This window comes from Pithys albifrons, chromosome 4, assembly GCF_047495875.1.
Source record: "Pithys albifrons albifrons isolate INPA30051 chromosome 4, PitAlb_v1, whole genome shotgun sequence".
NCBI classification, from domain to species: domain Eukaryota; kingdom Metazoa; phylum Chordata; class Aves; order Passeriformes; family Thamnophilidae; genus Pithys; species Pithys albifrons.
In genome coordinates, this window is record NC_092461.1 from 21,851,531 (window position 1) to 21,876,903 (window position 25,373).

A 25,373-nucleotide genomic window follows, 5' to 3' on the forward strand; every position below is an offset into this window, starting at 1 on the left:
TAACTTCTTTTTTTGTTTTCCTTTTTTTTCCCCCAAAGGTTTTCAAGGCTTCTACTAAATGGCAAAACCCCAAAGAGATGCTAATTGATCCTAATATAATTTCTTTGTTACCCAACAATACCTTCTTCTATCTGGGTCTTCAAGCAGTTTTTCCTTAGTACTCATAGAGAAGAACGTTTCATGATGGGTAAAAACAGTGCCAGTTGAAAAACAGTAGTGAATTGCTTTTTGGGGAGTCATATTTTAAATATTTTCTTCCTATTGCATGGGCTGGTTGTTTCTCCATTTTAAAAATTGCAGTCGAGATGTTGGTATTGATGGAAATGCTTTAAAAATCACCTCTTTTATCCATTCTCTCCTGCAAAAGCAATCTCTCCTTTTCCCCACTGTTAGAGTGCAGTAAGGGACCATCTACAATGAGTTCATTTAGACAACTGCTTCAAAGGTGAGATTAAAGTACACAAGTGTTAGATCTCAAACAGACAACTCACTTTATTAGAGCAATAAAGACAAGCAAAATGGAAAAGTGGGGGAAAAGAGGTAGGGAAAAGTGAAAGACTATGAAAAAAAAAGCACAGAACAGTTACCACTACCAGTGGGAACCAATATGGTGTCTGCAGGCTGTCAGGCAAGGCGGGAGCAGGCAGGCAGGTGTCCTCACCCCCAACAGTTGGCAGCAACTGAAGGGAAGCAGGAGCCAAACCAGGGAAGTCGGAGGCACAGGCAGGCATCATAGAGGAAAGACGGGACCAGTAGGGTGAAGGCACCTCTGGACACCGTCTTAAATACCCTCCAGTGGGCACTCAGTGGCCAGCTCAGCTTCAGACAGACCTTTCCACGATGCAGATTCGTTAGGCTGATGGTATCCAAGCAGGATTGGCTCTGCTAAGGTGGGAAAATGTGGCAACCTTTGCATGCTTTTCACTGTCAGTCACGTGCTGGGGGCCCCCTAAGATGTTGGCAAGCAGCTCAAAATGTTCCTCGGGTCAAGGAAGGCAGTGCTGCAAAAAGCTAAGGCCCGTGCAGAGAAGCTCATGTGTAAGCAAAGGTTCCACCATTTTGGCACAGTCGCTGTGCTCTGGTGGGGCTCCTGTAGAGCATGGCTTGCATTTAGAATCTGCTTCAGCTATGGAAACAGCTTTATACGTGCCGCACGTTGCCACTTCTATGAGTTTTAAAACGGTTACAAACAAGCCATGTCTGAAGCAAATAGTCAGCTTAATTGCCCCATTAACGCCCCAATGATCTATCGTGTCTATATAATAGTGGCTAATTATCTCATTAGTGGCTAATTGTTTGTTGTACAGGACAATATGAAAACAAACTAGTCCTTAACACCCACATTCTTTTTTCTTTTAAGCTTCATACAGTATTTAGGATTTTTTATCCAAATTTGCCTCATTCAGTCATCTCATAAGACTTGTTAATCATAAAAATGTAAAAGAATTTAAGTATGCCTCTGCATCCACAAGAGGATAACCCTAAAGAGATTCATACAGCTTTCTTTAAAAAGAAGGCTGGAGAAAATATTTAGTAACATTTACCTACTACCTAGAAACTTCAAAGAAGAATCCCATATTTTTAATTCAATGAAGAGTCTAAAACTTGTAGAAGGGAGCATGGCTTCTCAAATTTCGGTAATTTTACTGACAGCTCTGGAGTCAATAAGTAAAGTCAAAAAATATTGTGTTATAGGTAAAATTGACTGAATTATTGAGGTCAACAATTAAAACTTAATTATTAGTAACTTATTGCAGCAACAATAGACAAATAATTCACCACAGCAAGTACTAGACAAATAAGCAAACAGGACATCCTAGGAAATGCCCTGGGCGACCAGCTTAGGAGCCTAGTGCTCCCAGCTAGCTCGCAAAGGATACAAGTTATAGGCTTGGTTTTTATAGACTATGATGGTTCCTCTTTTTAGCTTAGGTTTTTCCATTATTGATAATGTCTTAGTCTCTATTTTTAATTAGTCCCTCCCAGCCTTGGCTTGTGATGGCTCCTGATCTTCAACTCATCAGGCTCGTGATAGCTGGTGATGTTCACCCCTGTGTAGGTTTGGCTCTGTTGCTGGGGGGTTGCTTTCTTTTGATTGGACATAGAGTGTTCTTAGGGTGGTCTTCAGGCTCTTCTCATGCGCCATTCACATGTATTATATGCCTATACCAAGCATTACACAATATGCTAAAAAACAGTCCATTCTGCGGTTTAAGCTTTGCAAGTTCCTCAAAGCAGCGAGCACAGTCACAATGACATGACAAACTTTGCTTTATTAAAACTAATACAAAAACTTTATATCAAATCATTAACTCAATTTAACAAGGAAGTTTTATATTGATCACTTATCTATTACAATTATATTAGATTTTGATTCTAATAATGCAAATTGTCTCAAGTAAACCATGACAGTAACTTATATAGTATGTAAATTGAGCGGGAAAAACTGTTAGAAGCAAATAATACATTTAAATGTATGTCATTGGTTAGTCTGAATTTCAGAAAGCTCTTTGTCAGTTAAGTTAAGGGGGGGGGGGGGGGGAAGAATGCTTTGTTTCATCGGTTTCTCTTATCAAATGTTTTCTTGTTCTTATTGTGTCTCTCCAGGTAATAATTTGGAAGATAACACTTTTTTCTTTGTTCAGTAGTTGCTTTGTGGCCTCTTTTATCACAATAACTATAGGAAGCTGCCTTATTGAACTAGATGACAGTTCTAAAAGCAATTAAAAACTCTTAAAATCATCACAGTTTTTACACAAATATTGCTGCTATTATGACTGTGCTTTCTCATTTTAACTCAATATATTTTACATTTTTGAGGGATGCAAAATGGGAAGATTTTTCAAAAACTCGGAGCAGATGAAATACCATAGGTTGAATTGGAAGTCTAAATACCTAGGATGTTTTCAAAATGGAACAGCTGGAAACACTTTTGAGTCATTTTTCTCCATGGGAATTTTAGAATTAATAATCTGTAAAGGATTATAATTTGTAATGACTGATCAGAATATTTATATGCCATAGCATAATGCCACCAATTTTTACATTTGAAACCTTGCATGGAATAAGAAAAATAGAATACATATCACAAAAAACGAGTACTTGAATTTGCATTTTAAATATGTTCACAGTATTTGCAGTACTATTTATTATGCCTGATGGTAATTTTGTACTCTTATAATGGCATGTCTGGAGTATGAGGTAAATTACAGTCACTGTGACAGGGACCTGTTACAAAACCTATGATTAGAGAGTATGACAACTGAGTGTACATCACACAGGTACTATGATCACCATTCAACACCAAATTGCTTTTTGATTTGTATTTATGTATAGTTTTTATGTGTTTTATACAGTATTAGAATATCATTGGACTACTTTAGGATTTGCGACTACAAATTAAATAAAGATGATTTTCAAAAATATTTGACTTCCAAAATTGAATTTCCATACCATTGAATTTGTTGTTGAAACTGAAATTTGCCTTTTTCAAGTTAATACTGACTGAGTTTTGCAGACTATTTTAGTCAGTTTACCTAAAAATGTTGAGATTACATTTTCATTTTATCATATTTTTTTCTTGAAAATTTCCAATAATCTTTCTTGACTAAAATCTTCAGTAGAAATATATAAAGAAATCATGTGATATTTCTATAAACTCTAAAGCTATATAGTAGCAACTGAGTAGCAATCTTTTACGCCACAGTTCTGACAACACTTATTGACTGATCAGCCCTTACTATTCTAATGTATCACAGGATAGCTGCTGAAGGGTTGTGCTGGATTTTCAGCTACTTTACACTGAAACCATGCCAGAAAGTACAGCCACAAGGGACTCTCAGTTAAGTTGCCATCTTCAAGATTTCAGCCAATTCATGTTTTGTTTTATTTTGTTCTGTTTAGTTTTAAAGGGCAGTGAAGTCAAAAGGAGATGGATACCCAAAGAAGCTTCACAGGGATGTGGTAACCTCAGATCTGCTTATCAAACTGGACTGAAAACTGGAAATGGGAAAGGGTGGGTATCACAAGGTGGGGAAAGAGAAAGGAGGTTTACTTCTAACATTCACACAACGTTACTGTGAAAATGTCAACTTTGCATACCATACACATGATTTTTTTTTTCATCAGATATCTTAGGTGACTTGCTCAGTCTTTTATTTCAGCATAAGATACATCTGGATAATTGAAAATTGGGCAAGAATATAAAAAAATCTTGTAAGTGTTCTGTATTTTGGATAGACTTTGGAAACACAGATATAAAGAACTACAGAATCGACATGACAGAAGACTGACATAATGAGTTTTATACACTTGGGGAAGTCTGTCTAAATAATGGTCCTTCTTCCTAACCCATCTGCTAGGCTAGGCCAAGAAGGCTTTCATCATAGAAATGACTGTTGAGCCTATTGAAGCAATTGCTGAGTTAAAATCCACCACCTGTTCAAGGTGAGAGAGCTGTAACCTCTTAAATTGGTTTGAGAAAAAGCAAACAACCCAGAAAATGGGAAGTTTTTCTCTTTGTCTATTTTAATTGTGGATCACATCAACCTTCTGAATTTTAATGAGATCATTTTCATGACCTTTAAGTGAATCTGGCTTATAAGCTTTGAGCACTTAAGGGTTGCGTGACAGTATAATACTCATTTTTCTACTCTATATATAATTTGCAGTGGAGGCTGGAAAAATCAAACGCAGAAAATGAAGTTAAATCAAAAATCTCAACTTTGAGCACAACGCTTAAAGTTAGGAGGGTTACACCATTGTGAGTTATGAAATAAAAAGTTATTTCATACAAAAGGAACAGCCCTCATCAATACACATATTATAAGTCATATTGCAATCCCTGATTACAGTGCTCATCAGTTAAATATATTTCTGTAAGATTAAAAAATACTCTAAAAAGGTCCATAATTGCAGGACCCCAGAAACACAGGAAATCAAAGTCTATGAAAAAAACCCCAAACCAAACCAAACCAAAAGCCAAACAATGAAGGTCCATATGTCTCCAACAGAATCTGAGATGTGGGAGGTCATTAAAACCTACAAAAAAAATAAAGGCATATTATTTTCCTTCAAAGGCAAGGAGTAATGATTTAGAACTATCTCTACTTTTATTGTCATGACTTCCATTTCTTCAGAATGTAAAGCTGGAAGACACGGAGAGACAAAGAACATTTGCTGTCATTTTATCCAATGGGTTATGAGGTTCATTACTCTGTTATGGCCTCATCACCAGGTAATGATATTTATCTTATGTTGGTCTTTAATGTTTTCTCTCCAGTTTATTTCTAAAGCATGAATCCTGCTTTCAAATTCCAGTAGAAGACATTCTTTCTTTATGTCTCAACCAGAATCCTAATGGAGAATGTCTTATCCTTCTGAAGTTAAACTTTGATACAACTTTTTTTTCATATTCTTTTCTGTACTGAAAGATTATGAAAGTAATAGTACAGTTGATAAGTGTAACAAAAATTTTGCTCCAGTTTTTGAAATTTCACGTATATTCACATTATTTTAAGTATAATATTTGAACTGAATTCTGCAACAAAATTAAACTTATTACAATACCTAGCTCCTATTTACAATACTGTTTGAGGACCTCCATTTGAAACTTTCTGTCAATTTTCTGCAACTTTCTCCAGTTTAGAGCAGACCCTGATTCAATTCTTGTTCCAAAGGGAACAAGAAATTTCCCATTTGTCTGTATTGGAAAGAGTGTGCCCAGCAGGTTGAGTGAGATGATCCTTCCTCTTCAGTTGACCCTAGTGAGGCAACATCTGGAGTACTATGTTCAGTTCTGGGCTTCTCAATACAATACAAGAAGGTGCTGAAAAGGGTCCAGCAGAGGGCCATGAAGATGATTAGGAGTCTGGAGCATCTCTTTTATGAGGAGAGGCTATGGGAGCTGGGCCTGTTTAGTCTAGAGAAGAGAAGACTGAGAGGGGATCTCATTAATGTATATAAATATCTCAAAGGTGGGTTTCAAGAGGATGATGCCAGACTTTTTTTGGCAGTGTGCAATGACAGGACAAGGAGCACTGGCCATAAACTAAAACACAAGAAGTTTCACCTCAATAGGAGGAAGAACTTCTTTAGAGAACTTCTTTACATTGAGGGTGACAGAGTACTAGAACAAGCAGGCCAGGGAGTTTTTGGAGTCTCTATCTCTGGAGACATTCAAAAGCCACTTCGACATGTTCCTGTGTCAGCTGCTTCAGGCGACCCTGTCTTGAAGGGTGGTTCCTGCAAGATGATTTCTAGAGGTACCTTCCAACCTTAACAATTCTGTGATTCTGTGAAGATGCTTCCGCAGAACATGTCTTTTAGAGATTTTGTGTTCATGTAGTCACCTCAAACCACATCATTGAAGGACTTTCTCACATCCTTTCTGGCCTTTCTTATTGTTTTTCCATAATAAGATAGAGACACATGAATATAGTTAAAGTAAAATCCTTCTATGTTTATAATTTAAACATAAGCATTGGGTTTTGCCCACAGATATGTTCATATATTTTTTTCTAATTTCTGCTTCTTTCTCTTTCTTCTTCCTGTTGCCACTGAGCAAAAGAAATAAGGCTGTCTTAAAGCTGGTAAAACTACTTTCTGAGCTGATTTCCTTCTTTTTATTCTTCTAGTTATTACAAGTCTTTCAGGGTAGCCTTATCTCTGAATTTCTTAGGTTGAATGTTTGAAGTATGAGATAACATCCTTACAATGTTCTTTTTACCTTTCAGTCAGTGACATGTGTTCACAGTCCCATTGTCATTTCTAAATGCTTCAGCTGGAAATTCCTTCAGTTATTAAAAATTGTACAAAATATCGAAACAAGAAAACAATAAGCAAGCCAGATCATAACTCAAGTGATATTAAGATTTATAAAATCAGCTGTTATTTCTCTCTTTATTTTACATTTCAGAGGTAGTTCATCAGACCAATGCAAAACACTCAGCACAGTCAGTTATTAAGAGATTGTATCTCTTGCAGAAATATCCAAGAAAACATAGGGATATAAAATCCAATGGCCACTGTTCAAAACTGTTGCACTGGATTAAAACTGCATTGTATTTTCAGATGAACACAAAGCCATCAACACATGCTTGTGAACCCAAACCCTAACACAGAACAATTAGGCTACGTGATTTTTTTCAATTAATTAACAGTAGGTTTATAGAGTTATGAACTGAGAGGCTTTATATTGTATGGGAAAAAATGGATATACATCCTTGATTCTGTCTAGATACATCTGCACAGTATTCTAAAGTCAGAACTAGATTTTTTTCTCACAACTAGACTATATGTAAAGACTTCCTAATGCATATTCTGTAAACTGTGTGCCATCACATCCACAAAATTAGTATGGCAGCCAACAGTCTCTGCACTGAATGATAGCCCAAAAATGCTGTTGTAGAATAACAAAGCTATACTCCGAGGGTCAGAGTTTAAGTCTCTCCCTGCATTGCCTTTTTGACATTTCCATAAAGTACTTTCCAAAAGTTAAGTTTACTTTGTCATGGAAGTCTGTGAGCAGCATTATGGGCCACAGAAGCTGAAATTTACTTTATCCACTTGTGAAAATTCTGAGCAAGACCACAATCTCTCACCCATATAGGTGCTCACTATAAATGAGTATTTACTGTTATGTTGCTAATCATTTAAATGCACCTCATAAATGCCTTTGAAGTACCTTTGCACTGCAATTTGTGCTTGTCTACTTCTCTATTTTCTTTACTTAATTACAGTGTTGACAAGCTGTCCTCTCAGTTCGATGGATCATCTTGGGAGGAGAGACAAATTTAGGAACACATCAGCAAATACTTTAGACAGTCTTTCAGTATTAATTTCCATTGTCTTTAAATATCTCTGGGAAAGTGGATTGTTTCTAGTTTTAATTATGCTATACTTAATTTAAAATGGCCAAGGGATTGATTTGTTTCATTGTTTGACTTGTCCATGAGCAAGGTGTGAAATGAAAGATAAATACAAATTAAATCAAGACCTCTGTACAATTAAGTGTAGGGCATGGAAAATTCAAAATTAAATAGTTCTAAGAATAAAAGCACTTCAAAATAAGCCAACAATTCTTACACCCATTCTAATTGTAACATGGGACAGAAAAATGATACTCTACTATATTGACATGTTGCCAAACCTATGAAGAATGAGTTTCAAAAACCAGCTGATACATTGACCTTTCAGAGTGTAAATGCAAACTTGGGTTAAACCTAGGCTCAGATGCTGCAAATGCAATTAAATGAGTATGATAATAGTAGACTCAGTTAAAGTGAGGTGTTGACTAATTTCTTCCTATAACTTACAATGGCTAAATAAAGCCACTGCTAATAATTTAAATTACTTTCAATTAAATACAAATACTAAGTTATTATTTTCATAGAAATAAAACATTGGCACAGGTGCCAACTTTCTTTAAAGGTAAGTATTATGGAGATACATGATAATTCCCTGAAAATGTCTCTTAAAGGGAAAGGACAATTCTCAATTCTGAATTAGGGTGTTGGGTTTTTGTTTGTTTGGGGGGGGGAGGGTTGTTTGATTTTTTTTTAATTACATAAATCCCATAGCAAGCTAAATATCATATTTTGAAAGCATCTGGTATTTACTATAACTTCTGGTATAAAATATATGAAGACTTACTTTTATGTTTCAGAAGGTCATGGATATGAAAAACCTTTCTAGATCCAGAATATTTTTTTTAAAAGTTTCAAGACAGAAGAAATTACCATTGTTATCCTTAGCATCCATGAACAGAAATCAAAAGACAAACAGTCTGAGAAATTCATGTGATCTTGAAACAACAGAGAAGAAATGGCTGAAACCTAAAGCAATTGATGGCTCTACTAATCAATTTTATTGACAAGATAGCTGCATGCACAATTAGAACACTCCAAAGTTTACAAGCCCTGGCAGAAATTGTTAAGGTTAATTAGGTATACTGCCATGCTAGCTGGGATGTTTTGTCTTAATTTAAACTTATATTTATGCCATTAATTCAAACTTTTATTTTCAAGCACTCTGACTTTCATTCTTACATCTTGTCTGGCAACAACCTCAGACTAAAGTTATCTAAAGGATATAAAGCATAACTCTTGTACTTTTCAGAGAACAAATACAGCTAGCTCTTTTCTGTAGTTACAAGTACTGACTATGGGAATGCTTAAGGGCATTCTTAAGTTTCTTGTTTCCTAGATTCACTTGTAAATTCCATATGCAAAATAACATCAAAGTGAGAGCTACATGGTGCCCAGTTCCATGACATTAACTTATAGGCTGAAGTTTTGCACAATCCCAGAATAAACTTTGCATTCTCTCTCATTTGGCAATGGAAATTCTGCCAAGTTCTTATTCAACTCATAAATCTGACCTATTCCAAAGCGAAAACCTTCAACCCTCACACTTCATTCTCAGGTATTTCTTTCTACCTCTCCTCAATTTTAAAAACCCCTTCTCAACCACTGCTGAACACAAGGGTCTATGTCACTTGCAGGGACCCAGGCTGAAGTGGAGTCACTGAGAACCTCTGACCCTCCTGGAACACTGTTGTGAGTATCTTGTTTGGAATAGCCACGGTATAGGATGAGGCAGGAGCTGGAACTCAGATACAAAAGTGGAAGTGGAGAGCAGTTCTTGTTCCAAAGGAGCAGCAGAAATGTAGAAAGGAGTGATTCCCAGGAAAGGAGCCCTCAGCACCCTCTCCCCTCAACCCTCCTCCTTCACGCAGAGTAAGGCATCTTTCAGGCCACAAGCCCTCAGCTCCCAAAACAGCTATATTTAGGCCACATGCATCATCATTCAATCATTTATCAGCAGTCCTGCCTAACTGGGGAGGTCCCAGTTGGAAGTTAGCAAATGTGACACTCTTCTACAAGAAGGACCAGAAGAAGGATTTGCAGAACCATAGGCCTGTCAGCATGACTTCAGTGTGAGGGATTGTCACAGAGCAGATCATCCTGAGTGCAATCCTGTGGCACATACAGGAAAACCATGAGATCAGGTTCAGCCAGCATGGGTTTGAGATAGGGAAGTCCTGCTTGACTGACCTAGTCTCCTTTTATGACAAGGTGACCCATTTATTGGATGAGGGAGTAACTTTTCCTGTTTACCTGGACTTTACTAAAGCCTTTGACAATATTTTCCACAGTATTCTCCTGGATAAACTGGTTGTTCATGGCTTGAATGGGTGCTCTGTTTGGTGGGTAAAACTTGTCTGGATGGCTGGGCCCAGACAGTGAAGACCATCAAGGTCCTTGGGATCTGGAGGTGGAGTTTCTTCAGTACAAGGACAGGGTGGTTTCCCAGTTGATGGCTGAAGATCCAGCCCAACACTCCACAGTGGTGCATGAAGATCAGCAAGAAATGGAGAGAGAAAGTCAGAGAGAGCTGTTTCTCTGGAGAAGCGGAAAACTGCAGTTTTGCCAGGAAGAAGTGCTGGCCTTCAGCACACCAGGGTCACTCCTAACTGCTTCATTAGAAATTGTTTTTGAGATTGGGCAATAAACAATTTTAAACATAGTAAACATGAAAAGAACATTAAAAATTATTTCCTGTTATTTTCTATTTTGTCTTGTGAATCACTCCCCTGTTCCCTCCAGGTCTCCCCAGTCCAGGAGGGACACAGGTGAGGTGTGTGCCCAGCCCAGGGCCTTTAGGACTATGAGGAGCTAGGACACATGACACATGAGGGCTGCCTCTCATCATGAGTGGGATGAAACACTGGACCAGGCTGCACAGAGAACTGGTAGATACCTTATCCCTGACAGTATTCAAGACCAGGCAGGATGGAGCTTTGAGCAGCCTGGTTTGGTGAAAGATATCCTTCTGTGCCCATGGCAGGGAGCTGCAACTTGATAAGATTCCTTACAACCCAAGATATTCTGTGTGTTAGGATTCTTTGGTCATCATTAAGAAGAGAAGGTCAGGGATGGACCTCTGTCTTGATTTGAGGGGAAAACCCCAAAATGTTTACCCACAAGCAGAAGAGGGGTTTTCTTCCACAAAAATCATGCCACTCTTTATCAAATTTAAGAAAAGGAACTTTAATCAGAAAATGGATAACTGTTCTTAACTGATATATGTGTGTGTGTATATATATATATATATATGTATAGATATAACTGTAAACAGACCAGAGCAAACTGCTTCACCAACACCACAAGAAAAAAACAACAACAACCCCCAAAATCAGCAGGTTTCCTCCTGAAGAAAAGTTATACTTATGGGCAGTGTCAGTGTCACAGCCCGGCTAGCTGCAGGGTGAGCTCCCAGATGAATTCTGTCTCTCCCTCTGTGTCTCTTGTCCCAAGCGAAGAAGGAAAACTGGAAGCGGAGAACTGCCGTGTGTCCTGGAAAGCAGCTGTAACTTCTCTCTCCCAGGTCGCTGCCCCAGCTGGGGCGGGCAGGCCGTGACTCTGCAAGTGGTGGTGAGACTGGAGCAGAAACTGGGACCCCAAATGTAGAAACCAGGAGAACAGCCATGGCGAGGAGAAAAGAATCAGCTCACCAGGAAGCAGCAGCAGCAGCAGCCAGCAGCAACGAGGAGCAGGAGAAAATGGCTTCCCTCCTCAGCAGCACACACACCGCTCCTGAGTTCAGCCAAGCTAAAAAAAAAGGGAAAAATGTCCCCCCCAAAAAAGAGACAACCTGCCCCCACCCAAGCGATCAAGAAGAAGACGGTAGCAGTTAACTACTTCCTTTGTTAACTAATGGCATGGGTAGTTAGTGGCAGGGGAGAGAATTTACATAATAATTCCAACCTACAGCAACCTCACTGGTGACTACAGCTGACTATTTGGAGGGTGTAGAGTAGATGGACCCTGACTCTTCTCAGAGGTGCTCTGTGGTGGCAATCAGGCCAATCTGGCAGATGGAGAAATCCCAGTAAGAAAAAAGGAAAAGATTGTCACTATCAGAGAGCTTAGATATGGAACAGGTGCCCATGGATGCTGAAGAGCCTCTCTCCTTGAAAGTATCTAAACATGACTGAACAAAACCTGAGCAACCTGATCTTACTGGAGCTACTCTGTGCAGGAGCTTAGACTGGAGATTTCCAAGGGTCTCTCCCAACGTTTGTGTTTCAGTGGTTCTATGAATGTCAGCCTTCCTGCCTTATCCAAACTAGAGCCACCCACAACATGTGGAAGATTGCCTCAGTTCTGTCACTGCCCAGATCCTTGCTTCAGATAATCCCCAGCATGGGTGACTGTCTCATCACTACTCTAAGGCACATCACCACAAGCAACTGACCCACAAGTGGGCTTTGCCCTGGTGATCACAAGGCAGTGGTCTTGTCTTTGTAGCCTACATTGGTTAACACCTCACCCCTTTGCTGTTTTACCTCTTGAGTAGTAAACACAAGAGTGCTCCTTTCCAAGGACAAAGAAAAGGAAAGAAAAAAAGGGTTACAGAAGGGAGTCAAGACATTCACCTCTAGAGATTTCAGCTCCTCATCCACTCCCTTTCAAATAAAGATGCAAAAGAAAACAGTCCAAGAGGTTGATGTCCTACTTGAAATAGACAATTCCAAAGATTTTTGGAAGTCTGAAGTTAGGAATGCAAATAAGTTGGGGGTTATTTCATTTGAGTTTTTTTCTTGGTTTTTGATTTTGGTTTGGTTTAGTTTTTTCTTGTTTGTTTGTTTGTTTGTTTTCTTGTCGGGAACCAGGGTGAAGGTCTTAAATTCTCACCTGAACTCTCTAAATGAACAAATGAAGTCTGTGAGCCATAAGCCAAAAGTCAGCTTTAAAAGATTGGAGGAGCTCAGAGGACCTTTAAGTAAAGCTAAGACAGTGCCTATCAAGAAATACCTGGGTTTGAGAAACTCAAGCGAGAAATAGGGAATCATAGACTTTTGGATCCAGCAGATCAAAATACTAAATCATCAGCCACTGGGGCCCAGAATAAAAATAGAGATCAAATGTGATCTATATGGGATCAGGCACTGATATCTTGATATGGGCAAACAGGCATAAAATTTTCTACACATTTTTAAGTAATTATATATAAATATATTAAAATAGGTTTTCTCATCCCTCCTATATGAGATGCATAATGATAAACACACTATTTATCACTAAAATTGTAGGCTATCCTTTCAGTCTCCTGTAGCAATCGACTTACAAAATCTGGAATGGAAAAAGTCCTGTCAGAAGTGGACTTGTGAAGAAAATGAAGAAGCTGATTCTAATGCCTTAACAACTGAGGCTTTTAATGTTGTTTAAATGTACAAAATGGTTTCTATTGTCTTTTTTGCAAAGTCACTGCTTCTCCCTCCCAAGATCCCTTGAGATTGCTGTTATCCAGGGGTCTGGAAGGAAGTTACGAAATGAATGTTACCTACCCCCTTTCTATTGGATGTAAAACCCTGATTCCTACTGGCACATAGCCAAGCCATCTTTGTTTTCTACTGGTAGATTTTGGATCCCTCCAAGGTCCATATAAACCCTGACCCTTTAGCAATAAACTCTCTCTCTCATCCCTCTCCTGTGGTCTCTGTGTGGTCCTTGTGGGCTCCCTGGAGACCACACGGTCGGGGACAGCGGGGGGAGCACACCTCTCTAGGTAACGGGCTAAGTCCTGAACCTGGAGAGCCCCACTCAACCGTTGCAGTCTCCCTCGTCTGAATCCATTGTGGGGATATACTTTTGTTTTATAATCAAGTTTTTCAATGTTAAATTAGTCTTGTTACAAACTGAGAGTTTGCAAACACTTGGATAGGGCACACATTAGCCTACACTTTAGTGTCGTCCAGCAGTCTTATCAAAATAAAATAGACTACAGCTCATAAAAATGTAGGCCTTGAGCTGGCCAGTGGACTATAAATAATCTACAGTTAACCTAAGAGTTTTTGTTAATGTTCTTTCAAATAACTATTTACTCAGCAATAAGCCTGTCACTCACCCATCCCATCCCCCTCAAAGTACAAAATATTATCAGTTTTCTGAAGATTCACTATTCAGCTCATTTTATATGTTTCTCTCAAATAAATATATGATCTTGTGACAGCTAACATACAAGAAACAAGACGGAATTTTAATAACAACATGATGAAAGAGTAAATAGCCTGTGGGCACAGCAATAAAAGATGATTTATATCTCGGAAATCCATGGTGAAATAGGAAAGAAAGTGCAATGGAAATCAGCATGTAACATTGTCTTGAAATGAAAAGAAACATGATAAAGTAATTTACGCTGGAATCTAGTGTCTAAGTCTCTCTGTATCAGGTCATGCCATCTCATTATCAAATGGAGTACTTCAAAATTATAGCATTAGAAATTTTGCTTGACCCAAATATCCTACTAAGCTATTTGTCTCCCACAGTCTCTTCTCTTCACTAAATTTCTGATTATTTTACTTATTTGCTTCGGTCCCTCCACCCCCATAACCTATTACCTCATTGATCAGTACTGCCTACACTCAGCCTTCCGCAGAACATGGCAGAGATCTGTCTCTTCAAATTCATCTGAAAGGTCAGGGGCACAGCATCACTTCTTTGCATCCCATCCCACTTCAATAGCTCATGTAGAAAAGATCATTATTGTTATGAAATAGAATCATACCATTTCAAATGTTCAAAGCCACCAGAAGAAAAAAAGTAGTGCAATTTGAAGCTAAAAAACTCCCAACAAGCAGCAATGGAAGCGACTTAAACAATTTTTAAAGCATTTAAGTGATGAAGAAAAGGAAAAACCCACCTTCATAAGTGATGGATAGATAATATAGAAGATAGATGTAAATGGATTTTCTAGGTGTAACAGACTCTTTAATTCTGTTAATATCACTTTCAGAAGTAAAAAAAAAAAAAAAAAAGAGAAAAATAATTAATGTGATGAATTTCTGAAGAGATTTTGCTAGGTTTTGCTATCAACAGAGCAAATTTCTATATAAAGGCTAGCAGTGGTATATCTATTTCTGACTCGGCAAGGAACTACATAACCTAGGAGAAAGCCATGTGCAAATCTGCAGTTAGGCACAACAGTTACAAGAAAAAGGAGCAGTTCTGTATATGTAAGTATCTGTGTATTTAGATTCTCTTCCCTACTGCTCATGAGCTTCTTTAAAGGTAGCTGCATAACTAAGGTAGTACCAAGTAGTATCTGGCTCAGTGGATTTGTACAATTTGTCAGAGTAGTTGGACAAATATTCAGCTGGTTAAACAAGACTGAGATCCATCCCAGTTTCGTGGACATCAGTAGCTAGTCTAGAGAATAGGAATAAATTAGAATTCAAGTTACAATCAAAGTGTACTTATGGCATAGAATCTCCTGGATCTGGAACACTGCCTATTTATAACTTGACTTGGAACAAACCACAATTTATAACAGGAGTTAGATTTGTAAAAACATTTAAAAATAATTCTTACATAGTTTTTGTTTAAATTAACTTACTTCCTAAGCAAGAAAGATAAGAAATCTGTCTTTTGTTTGTTCAGAGATATAAAGCATCAGCCTTTAATACCACGTATCTTTTTAAATCCCTAAGGTTGCCTGTCAGCAAACCCACACTAAACTGCCAGGTACACTAGCTGTATTAGCTATTTTTCTTATAAGAACAGCTCCAAAGAATTTATCAGTCCATCCATAAATGGCAAATGACGTACTAACAGAGAGATAGTCACTATATAAAAGCATAGCAGAACTCAGAACCTGAATGTGAGTGATTTTCTACTTCACAGTTTTTCTAATATTCTCTAGTTTTCCCAGAAGTGTGAAGTTTTCAATAGAATTGGGTTGAACCTTTTGTATAAAGTAGTAGCTCATAAAGCTCTAGTGAGTGCACATAGGCTACTTAGGTTACAAAAGAGACTCTTCACACAGCTGTAATGCATCAGCACGTCTGCAGTGAAAGGCAGACTGACTATCAATGGAGAGTTGTAAGAAAATTTGTTGCACATAAAAAGAGGCACTAGTTGACTGCATAAGATAATGTAGTTCTGCTTAGGACTGATATTGAACATTTACTTCCACTAAATCATATCTGTATTTTAATCAATAAATTAGATAAAAATCATTAAAAATAAATTAATCTCTTCAAATTTAGTCTACAAATCGAATATCAATTTTAATCTAGAAATGCCTCATTTATAAAACATCTTCAAAAAAATTTGATATATCCAGCATACCTTTGAAGATTTTGATGCATACAAAAGACTCTAGTATGTGATAATTCAAAATATAGTCTTTCCAATGATTCTTAATTTATAAAGTATTTAGTGGAATTACTAGGAGCTGGAGTGCTGAAAAAGAGGAAGATAAGTTACATTTTTCATACAGATACAAATTCTGATCCCTATTGGGAGTACAATGCTAAAAACAGGCTGAACAATCCCCATATAAAATATTTTCCTGAAGTAACTAAAATACCTTCTTAGTCCTTTAGCTCTTCAATGGACAGTAACATAAAGATCATTAAATCAAAACAAAGAGGATGAAAATCAGCTCAGATTTATACTGCAGTGGAAATAGTATAAATTGCCATTGTAAATTGCTGCTTCTGTCCTATCTCTAATGAGCACTTGAACATCCTTCACACAAGAGGAAGGCAACAGATTCACTACCAGCCTTCTTCCCTAAAAACACAAAAATCTAGAAAGAAACAAGTAACAGTGAAGCTTAAATTGCAGAGATATCATTATTTGTGTATTCTTGTATGCATCTTCCAAATGCAAAGAGCTTAGGAGCAACAGCTGTTCCATGTTTCTCAAACTAAAGTTTTGTTTTAGTTGCATCTTGTACTGACAAGGGATTCAATCCACCAAGTGAACTCAGGCATTATGTTATTACCTCAGCACTGCTTGTCTTTGTTGAAAAACAATGTGATGAACAGCTGGTACATTCCTAAAACAGAACTTAACACCCCTATGTTATAAAATCAGAGACTGAAGTGTAAAATAGTCATTGTGTCCTCACACACAGAGGAAGCCAGTTTAGTTCACAGCATCTTAATTCAGTGGACAAGATGTAGAGGAATAATTCACTGCTGAATCACATCTGTGGTTGAAGTATTTTGCTCACAGGAGCAGGGAATTTCATAATGCAGAAATGACTGAATATTTCAGAACATCATTCTGAGGTTGTTCAAAATTATTTTGGTACTTACAATAAGTAATTCTCCAATTCTGTGACAACAGGAAAAAGTAGTGACTTAAAATCAGTTTTGCACAACCTCCTGCTCCAGCTCAGACAGAATCTAGTATCAGAACTGAAATTCCTTGTTTGGACTAAGGAGTAAGCAGGTCATAATTTGTCAGTTTGATATAAGATTTAAAGGTGATGCATACCAGACAAAGTTCAATTTGAAAAAGTATTGTCATATGACAGTTTCTGACACATTGGAAATCGAATATTTTTCAAAACAAAATTTGTTAAACAGTGAAGAAAGATAAAAATTTTTATATTATTCCTTGCTGCTTTTACACTGGATAGATATTTGGGGGATCTTTGTCTCAGGCACATGTGATACAAGTGTTGAATTTATATTGTTGTATTTTACAAAGCATTTTCTTTGTTAAATTTAAAAAAATATTTTGTATGATGTCTGTAACGGAAAATTCACCCACAGCACTGGACATTTTTCTAGTTCTGCTAAGCCCAGACAAGTCTACCTCTTAAATTTGCCCAAATATCTTTATTTTAAATTAAACTTCATCAATTCCCAAACCCCAATTTTGCCATAAATGAACATCTCATCTGAACTCTTAAGTTGTACCTGTCTTTATACAGCTTGTAACTGTCTATATGTTATACTAATGTTTAAAAAAATAAAGAGCACTAAAAAGGGGACTTCATTCCAGATTTTATCTGTAGTTAGGTAATGATATCCTTATTCAGACATGATAAATTATTAGTGTTTGTTAAATTTACACCATTGTGCATTATTCTTTTATTCCAGCTACTCAAAGTCAAGTGTCAAGTCAGACACTTTCAAAAAATGTTGCATTTTGGTAGATATATGTTATTTCTCTGCAAATAACTATTATATACTTCATTTTTCACTTAAAGAAAAGCTGTTTAATTGTGATCAGAGTTAAGCAAATCTGCTATAATTATAACTCTGTCATTGTAGTTGAATGGATGTAGAACACCTACAGATCCTCTCAGTAACTGCACTGACAGTGAAGTGGATAGGTTTGTCACATGTACTCAGAGGGTGTCAAAACTGCTGGAAATGTTTTGGTAGTGCTAGTTAATAGTGGTGCACTGCACATAAGACTCTCTGTACTCATGTGAACATATATGCTTGTGACATTTGACTGACAATATTTATTCACTTTATTAAAAAAAAACCAGAAGATTTTATTCCTACTCTTGTTCCTATAATTTAACATCTCTTAATATTTTAAGAATTTTAATCCATAATGAATCTATTGTATAGAATAATTGTTTAAGATTGCACTTTTACCCAGAATGCTGTTTATTGGCCACAGAAAATTAAATTATTCTTTTGTTACAAGTATACAAGTTACACCAAATTCTTTTAAGGTATTAAATATTATTAATCACATTTCCATTCCAAAATATCTCTTCACTCCATTTAAAACTAGAATTTGTAATTGTATTTCACACATAAATATTTCTTTGTTTTTTGGTCCAGTTTCTTGTATATATTTGAACCTATTTTCTCTGTAATTTGAAGGTTCTTTCTTCTTCTACTAGGCAAATTAAAGGATCTTTAAGAGAAACAAAGGGATATTCAAGATTTTTAATATGTTGAAGATCTATGAAGTATTATTGTGTACTGATTGATGTATCACTTCATCTAATTCTATAACAGTGAAAATCACTGTCAGGTTGTAGCAAAATAGAAGAAAATCAGAAGCTTTGGAACAGGAGTGAAAAGAATAAATAATTACAGAACTTAAATGAAACAGAGTAATAAAGAGAAAATAGGTTTTCATTAGAATTTTAGGAAGATGATTCTTTGTTGATGATTGATGTATTTGGAGTGCTAAGGAGCCTTTGACACAGATCAGCTGCCTTAGACCACGATATTCATGGTACTATAAACATAAATTCAAAACAACAGAATGAAACAGAAAGGTCCAGAACAGAGACAAGATAAATTCCTTGAAAACCTGATGTTTTCAAAAATTGGTTTTGCATCCATTTGTGGCTATAATTTATTTTTTAAAAATTGGGCTGTATTTCAAACAATTTCTACATTATCATTTGCCCCTCTTGTCTCTCTGATTTCCTCCCAACCACTCCTGCCCTCCCACCCTATGATATGGCACTCTTTGAAAATATTGTTACCAGAACCTTTTCAAGTATTTATAGTCTAGAAAAATTAAAAAAGCTTTATTATCAAAATGGATAGAGGGGGGTTTATTTTCACTTTTCTGTGTTTCTTTTTCTTCTCCTTTTCTGTTTTTCAAGCAAATTATATGTCACTTTTCCTATGTTTATAAAATTATACAATGATATTTTATATAAAATGTAAAGAGTATATACACAATCTAGGAATATTTGACTATGTATCAATTTCAAAATAACTCTACTTAAACTACGGAATCAATGTTCTGGAATTTTCCTTAAAATATTAAGAATCAAAGCTGCCTGAGGAAATAAACTTTAATAGAATGTTATTAGATCTACATAAAAAAATTCAAAAAACCTGAAATATAATCTGGTTTACATGTTATAAAACTTTGCTCACTAATCTGTGTGCAATATATGTACCTGCCATAAAGAACTGTTCAAATATACAATTCAGGTTCTTATACTGTAATTTTCTTGTTTCATTCTTCTCCCTCAATCCCCATTAGTGTATTTGATATTCCTAGAAGAGAATGACAAGAAATTAAAAGAACAAATGTTCAAGAAAGGAATTTTCTCCATTTAAATGAGGTTATTTTTCATGCCTGTTCACATAAACCAGCATATCATTTAACATTGACAGAATATGACTACATTGTTGTCACTCACAAGATGAAGATAATGCAACTATTTCCTCCAGAGTTGTGGTTAAGTTCCTTTATGCACCTCTTTGAACTCTTCCAAACAATCAGCCAAAATTATTCAGTAGATTGTGTATTATTTAATATATTTAAACTAGATGTTATTCTACTCGTTCTCTTCATTTTAAGATTTCCACTCTAATAACACTCTCTGTTCAATGATAAATTATGAACAACAATTTCTACTCATGGTAATTTTATTTAAATTACTAATGTTGCAAAGTTTTAACCACTAGTTTCAAGATCATTTAATAATTTCAATATTAGAAGGAACTTCTCTGCAGAAGATATCTGATGACTTCAAGGAGCTTATTCAATATCGTACACATTTGCTCTTACATGACTTTCCATCTGAAGAGCTGCTCTGGATACTTGAAGCTGATAGAACCTACAGCTTAGGCTATTCAAGTGAGCTTAGCTTCTGCATCTCCAAAATACATCTCTACTCTGCATAAAAGTATCTTATGAGAAGTACTGCCTGTTGCTATTGTAATAGCATTTCATCATAATCAGTATAGCATACGGTCAGTCAAATAGGTTAGAAAGTTACAGAAACCTTATCTCAGATTCTAAGATCTAAGAAATATTTACCAGACAACCTAGATATTTTGTTGATTTTTTTTCCCCTCCCAAAATACCAATATCAATTTCTTGGAATGTGTTTGGGTATGCAGTTTTTTACCATTATAATGGATCTACTTGTTTGTTTGTTTAACTTAATACTTCCAAGGTAATTTTTCTCCAAAATTCAATGTTTCTTTTCAGAGGTAGGTTTGAACAGACGCATCTTAAGACTTCACTGAAGTACTCTTCAATGTACTGAATCAGTACACAGTACATTTCTGGCATGCATATTCAAGTATATCAATTTATAAGACAGTTTCTATAAATACATATATGGGTAATTTTAAAAGCTACTTCCCAGACAGGCAAACAATAATTTAAGTTTGTGAAAAACTCAGATACAGAAGAGGAACAAACATGGCTGCAATGAATTGGTTTCAGAACTAGAATGCATATTCATCAAAGTATTTTACAATATTCAAACATCCTATCATTAGTCTTTACATTGATGAGCTGTCAGTCCATCCCAGATCTGTAATCATAAACCCACTTAGCTACGGAGATGGTATCTTATGCAGGCTAGGTCTAAGACAGTTTCTGCATTTGCATATTTCCAATGCTGAATCTAACAGTAATACATGGTGAAATATAGAACAATCAATAAGGCTCCAGTTTTCTTTAAACACATAAACACTTCTGAAAAACATTTTCAAATCAAGATAGCTTGATTCTAACAGTCCACATCCAAAACATCCACAAGTTTGCCAGGAGGCAACTGGTTTTTTCAGACATTCAGATCTCTAATGGCTGATCTATATGGTTTGAGCATCCAGAAAAGAAGTGGGGAAAAAAAATAAAGCAAAAACCCAAACCTCACACAATGTGTAGATTGAGACAGATATATAGGCTAAATGGGTGAGATGAGTAAACTTTACTTGAATTGCTCCCCTAACTAATAACTTGTCAGATTACTGTCCAACTCAAGCCCACTAGAACTATTCTGCATGACTACTTCCAGTGGTAGTGTTTGTATTCTCATTACTAACAATTACAATGGCCTACTTATGAAACAACATACTCAGCAAATGTCAAACAGTGCTTCAGAGTGCTTAGCATCTCTAAATTTTCAAAATTTTTATAGTCAGTGAAAAATCACTAAAATAGCAATGCTTCAACTTAGCAGAGACAAGTTTTAGTATAGAATGTTTGGATGCTGTTGAAAAATGCATACACCTCCATTTTCTAAGCTATATTTCTACCAAAGAACAGACATGCTAATAAGTGAAAATGTCTAACAATATTAATTACTTTGGAATTATTCATGTCACTGGTCACAATAATTAGGCAGCAAATATTCTTTCAATGTGGTGAGAGGTCCTAGGCAAACCACTTCAAGAGGTACTGTCTGAGCTTGAGAAGAAACCTGTGATGAACTATGTATTGAAGAAACTGTTCAAAAGGCTTCTATATATTGAACCCTGCTACCTATTTGGGGACATAAATATAAATAATCAGAAGCATTTTTTTTCTTCAAGTCACCAGTCTTTGTGCTCAAGTAAGATAGTTCTGGTTTGGGTGGTTTGTTGCATTTGAAAATTGAAAAAATAAGCAATGCATGTTTTGGACAATGATTTGGATAATACAGAAGAAGAAAAAGTGATAAATAGTTGAATATGGAATCAATTACTGTACTCTGCTTGAACAGGTCAGAGAGCACCATGTGCCTCAGATTCAGGAGAAACAAAACAATTTTTCCCTAAATGATAAGAATTTGTCTGCCAGTACAGAAAGCCAAGCAGCTGATGTTTCATACTTGAAGAGTCATACCTTTTAAAAACAAGTTTTATTTCTTTTTCCAGGGTTGGCACTTCAGTAGTGGTATTCCAAGTAGTGTCACTATCTTTCTTCTTTTTATGAAATCCTGCCATGCCCTCGATCTTAATGTGATCTTGTGCCAGTGAGCACCACAGGTTAATTCATAACAGCCCAGGGAAAACTCCAGTGCAAGAGACAGAGGCTATGACTTGAGAATCACCAATACAAGATCTAACTATTCAACCTTCTTATCTATAAAGATGACGTTGAACATTTATGGTGTAGTAGAGGAGGTGATTCCATTTGAAGAAGTAATAATGTGTAGCTTCAAGCAATTAAAATAAAATCTATTGATATTTATTATTTGGTTTCCAGAATTCTATATGTTCTATAACAATTTTTCAAAGCTGAAGACTACTTACACCATCTTTTGAAAATATAGAAATATAATAGGAAAGATAAAAGAAAATAATTCTTTTAATTCAGCACATGTTGAGGATAGTGTGGGGAACACACATGGGGGGACACAAGCAACACTTGGACACCAGGAGGCTGTAAATACCAGGTTCCCTCCAGAGTTTCTTTCATGAAGCATTTTTTCCTGTGTACAGTCTTAATTTTCCAATAGGTAATCTTGAGAAAAAGAAATGCATACACAAAATACCCACAAATATATTTTAATTCACATGTACACGTGTCTCTCCATTGCATACGTGCAACTACTGCAGCTCTAAAAATATGCCTAGACTATTTTCAAGTTATCAAGTTAAAAGAGCATCAGCAAAACTATTTGTATCAGTAGATGCTGTTTCCTAAGAGCACTTTGTTATGTGAGAAATCCATCCACAGCTCAAGTCAATGGAAGGATGTGTCAGTCAGGTAACTTTCTAATTCAGAAGTTTAGGCTCTAGGAGAAGTAGAATTGGGTTACTCAAATGTGTGCCCTTTTCATATGACTATCCACGCAGGACAGGGTAAAAAAGTACACTTTTTACCTGATTAATTCTGTAATGGGCCATCTGTCCCTATCTTGTTCTGAAAGTGCACAGAAATCAATATTTTAGTACTATGGGCCTGAACTACTAATTTAGTAGTTTAGTTTATTCATGTCCTGGTTCTAATACATAAAAGTAATAACACTGTCTCTACCACTTTAAGCACAAAGAACTCTTTCTCAGACCCCAGTGCCTCAAACTCATTGACATGTGTGATTTTTCATTTCTTTTAGAAAGGAGTGGATGTTTTGATCCATAACACTGTCCAGGTCTTGCAAAAATAATCTTCTAGCAGGGATAAAATAGGATAATTTTATCTGGGAAACTTTAGTATCATAGCTAAGAGAACATGATTAAGAAATAGACTCAGTAAAATATTCGCACACTCTTCATCATTAGAGTACACAGATGTGCATCCACTTTTTCTCACATAGCCTACCAAGAAGATTAGACCAAGCTCGATGCATAAACAGTATTGCAGTTTGCCTTTTCCCTGCCAAATTCACAATTCACTTTGTGGAAAAGCTTTTAAAGAAATTTGTAGTGAATCCTCTTTTCTGTGCTCTTTCATTTGAATTGATACATTTTCCTGATATTTTTTCTGTTTTCCATTTTATAAAATTTACTACTATATAACATATAAACTAGCACCCCACTATGCAGAGATCAAACCTTATAGAAATCCCTACAAAAATGCTTGTACCTAGTGAGTATGCATTAATGCCTACTTTTAGACTCAGCATGCACATGAGGAATGTACCTAAACTGTATTAATTTCATTCATATAGAATATCACATATGCTGACATAAGTGTAACTCAAGTGATAATGAAGGCTTAAACAGAAAGAAATAAATAAAGAGTAGGCTTTTTGTTTATGACTCCATAAGCCAGGCAAATTTAAAGCTTCCTCATAAAGATTTAACAAGACTTTTCTGTACTCATAGTGTAAGGATGCATTACCAGAAAATAGAACCTCCTGATGGAAGTAAAGGTCAAGGCTCACTTCCATTCATCTTGAACGCTGTGCCAAGTTCTCCCCATATCATAATTCATCAAATAATCTAATTAACTTGTTTAAAATTATAATCAAGTTAGGCATATTTAAGGTCATACAATTACAGTTCTGTGAAGAGAGTTTTACACCAAAAAAGCAGCTACAATCCAAATGACAAATCACACATTCTCTAATAACTCTCCATTTTCAGGCAGCTATTAATAATGTTTTCTTATAACCAAGTTAAAAGGATTTTTTTTGTTGTTGCTCTGCAAGTGCTGTCTGTTCAGAAGAACTAAATATCACTACAATTAACTCAGGATGAGGTTTCTTGACTGGAATTTGTAATTATCCTATCCCCAAAACATAAATGCTGTCAGGAGATGTTGGGGTTTCCATTTTCTGCTTCTCTACTGAATTCACAGTGATTCTGTGCTTTTATGGTGGGTTTGTTGGGTTGGTTTTGATTTGAGTTTTATTGGATGGTTGGTTGGTTGGTTGGTTGGTTGGTTGGGTTTTTGTGTTGGGTTATTTTTTATTTCTGGTTCATCTTTTAAATTATCAATTTCCAAAGACATGAGAGGACATAAATTTGTTAGACTATATGGTCTTCAAATGTATTCTCAAAAGATATGAAAAAGCTCCCAACTATTCTAATAAAGAAATATAACAATCTATCCAGCCACGGAGCTAGATAATTTCACCAATATATGATCCTTTATACATGGTGAACATAGACTGCTGTTCCTAGAAGGGATGAAGATGAGTAGCATGGGACTACTTTGCTTTATTTTCTCTTTTCACAGAAAAAATTCACAGCAGGCAGAGTCAACTGAGCTGAGGGATGGCAGGGCCAGAACAAGCAAACTGTCTGACAGCAAGAGTGTTACTGTGCCAAGAAACCTCTGCCCATACAATCTGCCTCAGAAATTAACAGAACAGAATGAAAGAGTAGGTTTGATTGCATTTTATCTGACATACTTTACTATGTGCTTGATAAATAACAATGTTTGGCTGCATATGGAAGATACAGAATT